Source organism: Corylus avellana, chromosome ca4 (genome assembly GCF_901000735.1).
Source record: "Corylus avellana chromosome ca4, CavTom2PMs-1.0".
NCBI lineage: Eukaryota > Viridiplantae > Streptophyta > Magnoliopsida > Fagales > Betulaceae > Corylus > Corylus avellana.
The window spans coordinates 10736842-10747414 of record NC_081544.1 but is presented as its reverse complement, the minus strand read 5'-3'; the positions used below and the strand labels follow the sequence as shown (position 1 = coordinate 10747414).

At 37.1% G+C, this 10573-nt stretch overlaps 1 pseudogene; it reads right to left on the bottom strand.

Annotated features, from left to right (window-relative positions):
- Nucleotides 1-6713: 6713 nt before the first annotated feature.
- LOC132178049 (uncharacterized) overlaps nt 6714-10573 on the bottom strand; it is a 7651-nt pseudogene continuing 3791 nt past the window's right edge.

Below are 10573 nucleotides of genomic sequence, written 5' to 3'. Positions count from 1 at the left end.
ATACATGTGAGTTTGTACTCACCACCCGAGTCGTAAGGCTCCTCCATAAAATTCCCTTGAGGCTCCATAACCTCGACTACTGAGAAAAAACCTATCATTAGTTTTAAATCCAACTAAAACAGACCTAGAACATGAAAACAGAGGCTATTGGACGACTGGCCTAAGTGGCATTCCCTGTAACACTTTTGACCATACGTTCGGGTCTATGGCCGTACGTCCGCCTAGAAGGCTTGTACGTCCACCCAGAAGGTTCAGGTAGAATCTCATTTGGTTCAACCGTCCTCCTATCATCCTAAGCTATTTTTAAAGCTACCAAAAGGATTCTTAGGACCTCCTATCTCAAAACAACACCTCCATGCAAAAGGAAATATGCCCAACAAGAATTAAACGCTAACCCATGCTTAAGCCAAGATTAAGGGCAACAATATAACTCAAAGCTAAAAACTACCAAGCTAGCTATGAAAAGCACTTAAACAACATAACAACTAAGTAAGGAATAAAGTAAGCTTAGAAGATTACCTCCTTGAAGCAAAACCTCTAAGAAATCACTCCTTCTCCTCCAAGAACTCTCACAACTTAAAATCACTCAAGCAGGCTTTCTAGAGGGCAACAGGAGTAGCAAGAGGCTTGAGGGTTGAGTGGGGAGGGGTATTTATAGGGCTCGAAAGCCTGTGGACGCAACTGGAAAAGTTCTGAAAAGTAGAGTACGTCTGCGCACTAGTCACCTAGCGGACCAAAGGCTGCATCATACATATGGGCATTGACCAGTGGTCAACCAAAAAGTAGAGTACGTCTGGTACTATTGGGGCGTACGTCAGGTACTATTTGTAGAGTACGATGTACTATTGGCAGAGTATGTCCAGTGATCCCTAGGCATACGTCCGCATACTATTTGTACTATTTGTAGAGTACATCCGGTGGTCTGGAGGTGTACGTCCGCGCACTATTTATACTATTTGTAGAGTACGTCCGGTCAAAAAGTCTGAAATTCCCAAAATGCCCTTCTAGCTGTAATGACTTAAAACCCAAATTAACCCTCTAACGAAGCTACCTAAGCTTAGTTAATTATTTGGGTCACTACAGGTAGTCCCCTCACGAGCATTTGTGTACTATTGCAGGTGAGCGTTTGTGTGGTCCCCACACGAGTTGTTAGGTTTTAGGTTGGCCATATTGAATAATATTTCTTGTATGGTTATGTGTTTAAAAATTTCTGAAACATTGGGGAGTTGATTCTGCGGTTTTAGGGCTTCTTGAAGTGTTCCCTGTTTTCCCGTCATAGGTGCCATCAGAACGAGGCTTGTAACGGGGCTGAAGAAAGAGCTCCTTATTTTCTTGTGAGAAGTACTACACGGGACATGTAACGGGAGCAAAAATAGTCTTCTTGGTTTCTCGTTAGAACTGTGTCAGGACGAGAATGTAACGGGAGTAAAGGTTGGACTCCCTGGTTTCTCATCAAGACGCTCATCAGAACGGGACAAGTAACAGGTGTAAAGCTGTTGGTTCTGGTCTCTCGTCAGATACCTCGTTAGGACGAGGAAAGTGATGTGACCAATGTTGGACTCCCTGGTTTCCCGTCAGCTAGTTCGTTAAGACGGGACATGTGATGAAGCAAAAGCATTTTGCCTTATCATTAGAATGGGACTGCTGACTCGATAGGACGTGGAAATCTCATATCTAGAAAATATGTTCTTCCCATTATAACGAGAAAGTGACATGTTAAGACGTGAATAAGGAAATGTTTTCTCTATAAAAGGATTTCTGTCACTGTTTATTCTTCAGGCTTTGGAATTTAATTTTTTTGAGCTCTCTTCACTGAAGTTTCTTTTCTTTTTTTTTTTTCCACTTGTGCTGTGTCTTGGTGGTGTTGACATTCAAAAGGGGACGTAATATAGGTTGAAGTGACGATTTTCTCTTCTTTGGCTTATAGCCTTCGGCATGTTCTCTTGCTCACTTGCTTATGATAAAGGTGGTTACTTTGGAGGTTTGTTGAAAGAAGTCTACCGAAGGGTCGGTAAGGAAATGCGCTGCTTGAAGATGGTCATGATGTAGACAAGCTAGGAAGCTTGTTGTTTTTACTAAGTCTAGAGGTCCTCTAGGTTGTGAGTATCGTCTATTCTGTAACTGTGAATCTTCATTTAGTGGTTTCTTGGGTTTGGCTACCCTAGAGTGGATTTTACCTTGAGGTGATCAAGGGTTTTCCACTTTGTAAACAAACCTTGTGTTATGGTTATGCTTGTTTATCTAGTCCCCTGTGCATGTTGTGTGTTTGATGAAATGGCTTAGTTGCTTACTTTAGAATATTTGATTGTAAGAGGTAGAACACGATCCTAGTAAACTTTCAATTGGTATCAAAGCCAGTTTGCTCTGTGTTTGACTAACATCTTGAGTGTGTTTGTTGATCTCTTAGATCTGAAGCCAAATACTTTTTTTTCATCACCTGCTAATCCCCCTCCCATCTTCAATTGGAATGATTATGGTCATTGGAAAGTCCGTGTGAAAGCCTACTTGAAGGGGTTTAATGACAATATATGGATTACTATTGAAAAGAGTTTTGAAAAACCATATGGTGATTTTGACAAATGGAGCAATGTTGTGCCAAATACTACCTAAATTAATAGATAATAATTGGTACGTTTTAACTCGCAAGTGCACAAGATGATAACAATAGTATAGTGCAGCAAGTATGAGATCAATCCCATGGAGATTGTGATTTTATTTAGAATTAATTAAATATCAAAGTTGTCACGAAATTGATATTGATATGTTGAAAAGAAATAAAGATAAATAAAAGGTAGGGCTTTGATATCCACCACTAATCATGCTCAAATAATATAACAATATGCCAATGCTCTAATCATATTATGAATACCTAATGTTTGCCAACCTAAAGGCATAGGTGTATACTCCTTAAGCTATTGATTTCCCAAAGCAATGAGTTAGGCATGGGTGTATACTCAAACTCTTTCATTTCTTAAAGGATTTAGCATGGGTGTATACTAAGTTGTTCTTTAAGAAAGCATAAATCTATGGAAATCAACAAATACACGGAACCTAGGGCATGGGTGTATACTCCCAGTTTTTCATGTTGACTAACCCAAGAACCAGTGAGGAATTCTTTTGTTACTCTATTAAGCCCAGGACTCGATCATCCAAATTGACTTAAATAACTAATCCATACCACATGCATATAAAGGCCAATCACACACATATGAGGAATTCAAGAAAACAGACATTAATCAAGTTAAGCATCACAATATGATTACCACAAAGGCGGCAATATTGAAATTTTTAATAAACATAATTAGGGCTTCAATCTAGCCATCCTAAAGAGTTTAGTTACACATAATTAAAATAAAGGGAAAAGAAAGAACCGAAAACCGCTCATAGAAGTAGGTGTTGTGCAAAAATCTACCTAAATTAATAGGTAAATAATTGTACGTTTTACCTGCAAGTGCACAAGGTCAACATGGTAGTATAAGGTGCAAGTACAGGATCATTCCCACGAGGATTTCAATTTTGTTTAGAATTAATTAAAAATATCAATTTGTCACTGAATTGATATTGTGAAAAAGAAATAAAAAGATATAAAGATAAAATAAAGGTAAAGGCAGGGCTTTGATATCCACCACTAATTATATTAAACTAGTATTTCAATATGCCAATGCTTTGATCAAGTTATGCATATTTAATGTTTGCCAACCTAAGGGCATGAGTGTATACTCCTTAAGCTATTGATTTCCCTAAGCAACGAGTTAGGTATGGGTGTATACTCTAACTCTTCTCTTTCCTAAAGGATTTAGCATGGTATATAGTAAGTAGTTCTTTAGAAAAGCATATGTTCTATGGAAATCGACAAACACACAGGGCCTAGGGCGTGGGTGTATTCTCCTAGTTCCCTATGTTAATTAACCCAAGAATCACGGTGTGGATTCTTTTGTTACTTAAGTTAAACCCAGGACTCGGTCATCCAAATTGATCTAACTAACAAGTCTATACCACATGCACATGTTGATGAGGCATACACATATGAGGAATTCATGCAAGCAGGTATGAATCAAGTTAAATAGCACAACATGATCATCACAAGGCGACAATATTGAAATATTAATTTAACATAACTAGGGCTTCAATCTAGCCTTACTAAATAAATTAGCTACACATAGAGTTGATGTTAAACATCTTCATAAAATAAAAGAAAAGAAAAGAAAGAAGAAACCTGAGACTTGACTTGAGAGCTCCTACTCTTCTCCTTTCTCCAAGCCTCCCTATTCTAAAGGCTTAAGAGTCTATTTATAGGCTTTAGAAGTCCTTAGAAAAGTAGTAAACCCTAGGGATTTCGTAGGGTTTCAATCCTATTACAATTTGGAGTTTGAAAACCCCTAATATGGAAATAGGGACAGTATAACCGCCACGTGGGATGCCTCCTGCACACGGGTGCGCTCAATCGCAGCCCGTGTGAGCTCGATCGCAGGGCTGCGATCGATCCTTCTTTTGCCTGCGGTCGATCATTCCTGGCCTGGCTCGTGCAACATGTTCTCTGGTATTGCGCTCGATCGCAGTACCAGGGAGCTCCAATTTTTCCATCTTCTCTTTTTGAGCCTAAATCACCCAGTTTTACTTCACTTTCTTCCAAAAGCCTGTAAAAACATCAAAAACACAAAAAGGAATTAAAATGGCCTAATTAATTACAACCAAAGGATTACAACATGTAAGGTAAGGGCTGAAAATATGAATATTTTAGCGCTTATCACACCACCAAACTTACATATTGCTAGTCCCTTAGCAATACAAAACTAAAAACTAAAAGGAAACTGAAAACAAAAAGATAAATCCATCTTTCGTGGGATGTAGGATTGCATTTAGCACATGCAACAAGCCGTTTAAACCCCTAGGAATTCCCTAGGGGACGAGTGAAGTCTCGTGAGGGTTTTTCAGAAATGTTACCCACAAACATCATGCACAGTTCATGTCATCCCAAAAATTAAAGCATTACTTCAAGATCATGATTTTTATTCATTAGCAAGCTTAAAAAGATGAACTCCATGTTCACAATGAATTGGAATCTCAAAGTGCAATTACTTACAAAGGAAATGCTAAAATATCACAAGTTGAAAAACAGTGTAAAATGAATTAGCACAAAATTATGAGGCTTCAAATCTTTCCAATATGTAAATGTCTCTAAATCTCAAAATTCACTGAAATTCCTATTAGAATGACACAAGGCATATCTTTATTTTTTTTATTTTTTATTTTTTTATTTTTTATTTTTTTATTTTCTCTTTTTTGGTCAGGTTGTGCAATGTTGGTTCTCTTAAGCTTTCTAATTGACCCTTGTAGCGAGTGTTAAGTCAATGGCGCCCAAACCAGGTGGTTTTAGGGCATTAGGTGTAGAGACACCCTTAAGGACCTACTAACTCGAGTAAAAAAGGCTACAAAACCAACTAACCATGACAATGATCAAATCCAAATTTTTCACCTTTTGACGTGAACACTCAGTGCTTTGAAACAAGAGGTTCAGTTACTCAGTGAAAAGCTATCAATGATCATTTATTTCACTTTTTTTTTTTTTCAATATATATTCCAAGCTTCATCTAATAAGTCATCCAATTTCATCCAAGATGCAAAAACACACACATTAGACCTCATGTCATTGCTCACAAATTATGTGCTAACGTTCCTGTGTGATCAGATCAAACATGTGATTTTTCAACTGGCCTAAGCAAGTAACCAAACTAACAGATTCACTCATCAGATAACGTGTTCAAAATTTTAAGCTCACTGATAAATTCAAGCCACAATTCTTTCTAGATGAACCTAAAATTTTTGAGCAACAAGAACGTGCATAATTTTTTTTTTTTTCAAACAACACACAAAACAAACAACATGAAATTGGGATAAAGTGTGTGTGAACATGTGTGCCCATACCCCCAAACTTAAATGACACATTGTCCCCAATGTGTCTAAATTAAGGAAAGAGTGTACCTAGGAGATGGTCGACCATGTCTTGGAAAGCATGACTCATAGCATACCCCCAAACTTGAATTGAAGCACACTTGTCCCTACAAAATAATAAAACACACAAACAAGTAAAGAGAAACAACACGAAAACGAAGTAAAAATGAACAGAAAAAGAATAATAAAAATGACTAGGAGATGCTGCAAAGTGCGCTCGATCGCACATGTTGTGCGTTCGATCGCACTAACAGAGTGCGGCAGCCTCACAGATGGAGACCTGCTCTCGATCGCATGTGGTGCGATCGATCGCAGTAACATAATTGAAAAACTTGACAAAAGACTGGAAACACTAACACACCAAAGTAAATTAAAACACAAAGGAAACAAAAATAAAATAAACATCATAACAAAAAGGATATTCTATGAGGTGCCCCCCATGAGCGCTAAGTTTAACGTCTTCAGCCAGACTTTGGTCCTCTCTCAATGTTGCCCAAAAGTAGATGCTCCATTTTGGATGGAGTGGAGTGTCAAATATTCATCTCTTGGTACCAATTTTACTTCAAGATATGGCTTGACTTTGTGTCCATTGACCTTGAATGATTGGTCGGTTTGGGGGTCGTGAATTTCCAAGGCTCCATGAGGGAATACTTGTGTAACAATGCAGGGCCCAGACCATCTTGATTTAAGCTTTCCAGGGAAGAGTTTCAATCTTGAATTATAGATCAAAACCTTCTGTCCTACTTGAAACTCTTTCCTGATCAGTTGTTTGTTCTGTCCTTGTAGAGTTTGGCATTCTCATATGCATCACGCCTTAATTCCTCCAGTTCATTTAGTTGGAGCTTCCTTGTGTCGCCAACTTGCTTCATATCGAAGTTAAACTTCTTGATGGCCCAATATGCTTTGTGTTCCAATTCCACTGGTAGATGGCATGCTTTCCCAAAAACCAATCGATATGGAGACATGCCGATAGGTGTCTTGTAAGCAGTCTTGTAAGCCCATAGTGCATCGTTCAGGCGTAGTGACTAATCCTTCCTATTGGGGTTTACTGTCCTTTCAAGGATGCCTTTGATTTCTCTGTTGCTGATCTCCACTTGGCCACTGGTTTGAGGATGATATGGAGTGCCAACCTTATGAGTGATGCCATATTTGTTCATCACAGAAGTAAAAGCATAGTTGTTGAAGTGGCTTCCCCCATCACTAATGATTGCCCTGGGTGTTCCAAATCTAGCAGAAATGTTTTCCTGCAAAAACTTCACAACCACTTTGTGATCATTAGTCCTTGAGGGGACAGCCTCTACCCATTTAGACACATAATCCACACCCACAAGAATATATGAATAGCCAAATGAATGAGGAAATGGTCCCATGAAGTCAATACCCCACACATCGAAGAGTTCTACAACCTGAATATTTTGCAATGGCATTTGATTTCTAGAGAAGATGTTACCTGTCCTTTGACATTTATCACAAGAGCTGTAAAACAAAAAAGCGTCTTTAAACATATTGGGCCAATAAAAACCAGATTGTAATACCTTAAGCGCTGTTCTTTTTGCCCCAAAGTGTCCACCAGAAGCAAACTGGTGACAGCGCTGCAAAATACTCAAGTGCTCATCTTCTAGGACACATCTTCTAATGATTTGATCAGGGCAGAATTTGAATAAATAGGGGTCGTCCCAATGGTATTGTCTAGATGTAGATATTAATCTCTTCCTTTCTTGGCTAGACATATCTAGAGGAAAGACCTTTGCAGTGATGTAATTCACTATATCTGCATACCATGGGAGTTGGATATGAACTGCAAACAACTGCTCATCTGGAAAATTTTCATTTAGTGGGAGCTCATCTCCTTCCTCCTCATGGAGTAATCTGGATAAGTGATCTGCCACCACATTCTCACTACCCTTCTTGTCACTAATCTCAAGGTCAAATTCTTGTAGTAGTAATACCCATCTGATCAGTCTTGGTTTGGCATCTTTCTTGATAAACAAATATCTCAACGCAGCATGATCAGTGAATACAATAACCTTAGAACCAATTAGTATGACCTGAGCTTCTCCAAAGCAAATATGAAAGCTAATTGTTGTGCACATTTATTTAACTCGCAAGTGCACGAATCGATTGTAGTTTAATGGATTGCAAGTGCGAGGTCGATCCCACAGAGAATTGTATTTTTGAAAGAGCAATTTATATCTAAACTAATTAAATCCTAATCTAGTTCCAAAAGGGTTTTGATTTTTGGAGTTTTGAAAATTAAGGGATAAACATAAACTAAATAAAATAAGTAAATCTAAGGATAAAGGTACTAAGGTTTGGGAATTCACACTCACTAAATCATAACAACATACTTTATGTTTATCAATATTAATCCGAAGTTCTCAAAAATTAAATCATAGATATGTTTTACTATGCTTCAAAGAATTAATCAAAACCATCCCATGTATCCATTCATTGACCAAATCACAAAAGGAATCCAAATTAAATTGAAACACCAGATGTATCCGTAGAACAAATCACAAAGGATATCCAATTTTTATGAGTTAAAAGCCAAGCAATCAATCATATGAAATTATCTCAAATCATCACATGTATCCTTGAATCACAAGAGATATCCAAGAATCACTTCATACAATTGATTAAAAGTAAAACAATTGAAATATAAAACCCAATAAAATCAGAATAATAAAAACTTACATAAAAGTGATGTTGTTCTTCATCGGTGAGGCTTCATCCCCAACCTTAGTTGGGAATTTAGCTCCACATAAAAAATAAAATCTAAACCTAAACCTAAACCTAAAGAAAAACTAAACAAAAGAATTTTGCTCTCTGGGATTGTGTCTGTTTTCTTTAATGCAAAGAAGTCTATTTATAGGTTTAGGGAAGTCCTAGAAGCCCAAGTAAACCTAGATAATTCGGAGGTCTGTCTCCCAGTTAAAATAGAAGTCTGAAATCGGAATAGGATTCGTCCAGATTTGTGTCCTTTAATTGCGGGGCGATTTTGACATAGTAACTGTACGAATTACGAAAATCCTATTTCACAACAAATTGTAGTATTTTGAGCTAGCTTTCCAATGCCGTTTGAATCACTTCAATCCAATATTTGAGTGGAGAGTTATGGTCAAAATACTAAGACGTGTGCAGAATCTGAATTTGAATCCGATCCGAAATCTTATCCAATCTGAACTTTAATCTGATTTAACCTTTCCTTAGATTTGGTTAGACTTAACCACACAATCTAGGTCTTCTCAAAGTATGCTTTCTTCCAAACTTCGCATTTTTCCCTTTAAAGCTGCAGTTTTTCTTCAATGACCTACAAAATACTAAAAACACAAAACTAACACAAAATATTAAATAACGACACAGCTAAAGGATTAACTAATGTAAATAAAAGGGTCCAAATATGCAATATTTGGCACTTATCAAACACCCCCAAACTTACATTTTGCTAGTCCCTTAGCAAAACAAAACAAAAAATAAAATGAAAGCAAGAAACATAAATCCTCTTTCGTGGGAGAGACGATTGCATTTAGCATATGCAACAAGCCTTTTAAACCCTTAGGCATCCCTAGTGGACGAGTGAAGTCTCGTGAGGGCTTAACAAGAATGATACCCACAAACATTGTGCACTATGTTGTTAACAAGAAAGAAGTTTCACATAAACCATGGTTCTTATTCATGAGCAAACTTAAAAAGACAAACACCATAATAACAGTCAAAAGGAAATCCAAAATCAAATTACTCATAAATGGACAATTGAGACCTCATATGTTCTGAAATGTGTAAAGTGTAATTAGCATATAATCATGAAGCTTTCTGTTTAAACTCAAGATAAGTTCCATAAAATTTGAAAGAATCCCTAACAAATGAAACAACCAAGGCAAGATATGCATTTTTTTTTCTTTTCTTTATAGGCTTTGCAATGTCTAACTCCCTTAAGCTTTTTAATTGACTCATGTAACAAGTGTTAGGCCAATGACTCCCAAGCCAGGTAGCTTTAGGGCACTAGATGTAGAACATCCCTAAGGGCTTATTAACTTAAGTCAAAAAGGCTACGAAGTCAGATTAGCCATATCATAAATCAACACTGAACTTCACACCTTTTGACGCGAACACTCAATGCTTAATGAGGCAAGAGGTCCGGTTACTCAGCGGAAAACTCAACATGATCTTTATTTTCTTTTTCCTTCTCTTTTTTATTTATTTATTTTTTATATCTTGCAAGCCAATGGTTATTCATCAATAGGTCATCCAACAAATCTCAAAGAGAACAAGCCTAAGCTCAAACATCATACCTCACAGAAAACATGCTAATGTGCTCATAAAAATTTATTTCAAAACAAGTGAAATCGCTTTTACCCAAAAATAAGTCAAAGAACTTAGACTCCAAATGACATAATGATGTGTTCAACCCTTTAAGCAAGCTAATGAAATGCAAACCACAGTCACAGTTTAACTCAAACTTGACAAAAACATAGCATAATTAATTTTTTTTTTTTCAAATTTTTTTAACACAAAAAGACAAATAAAACTAAACAAATAAAAACAAAAATAAATAGACAAAGATAGACAAAGTGTTTTTCCCATACCCCCAAACTTGAATCACACATTGTCCTCAATGTAG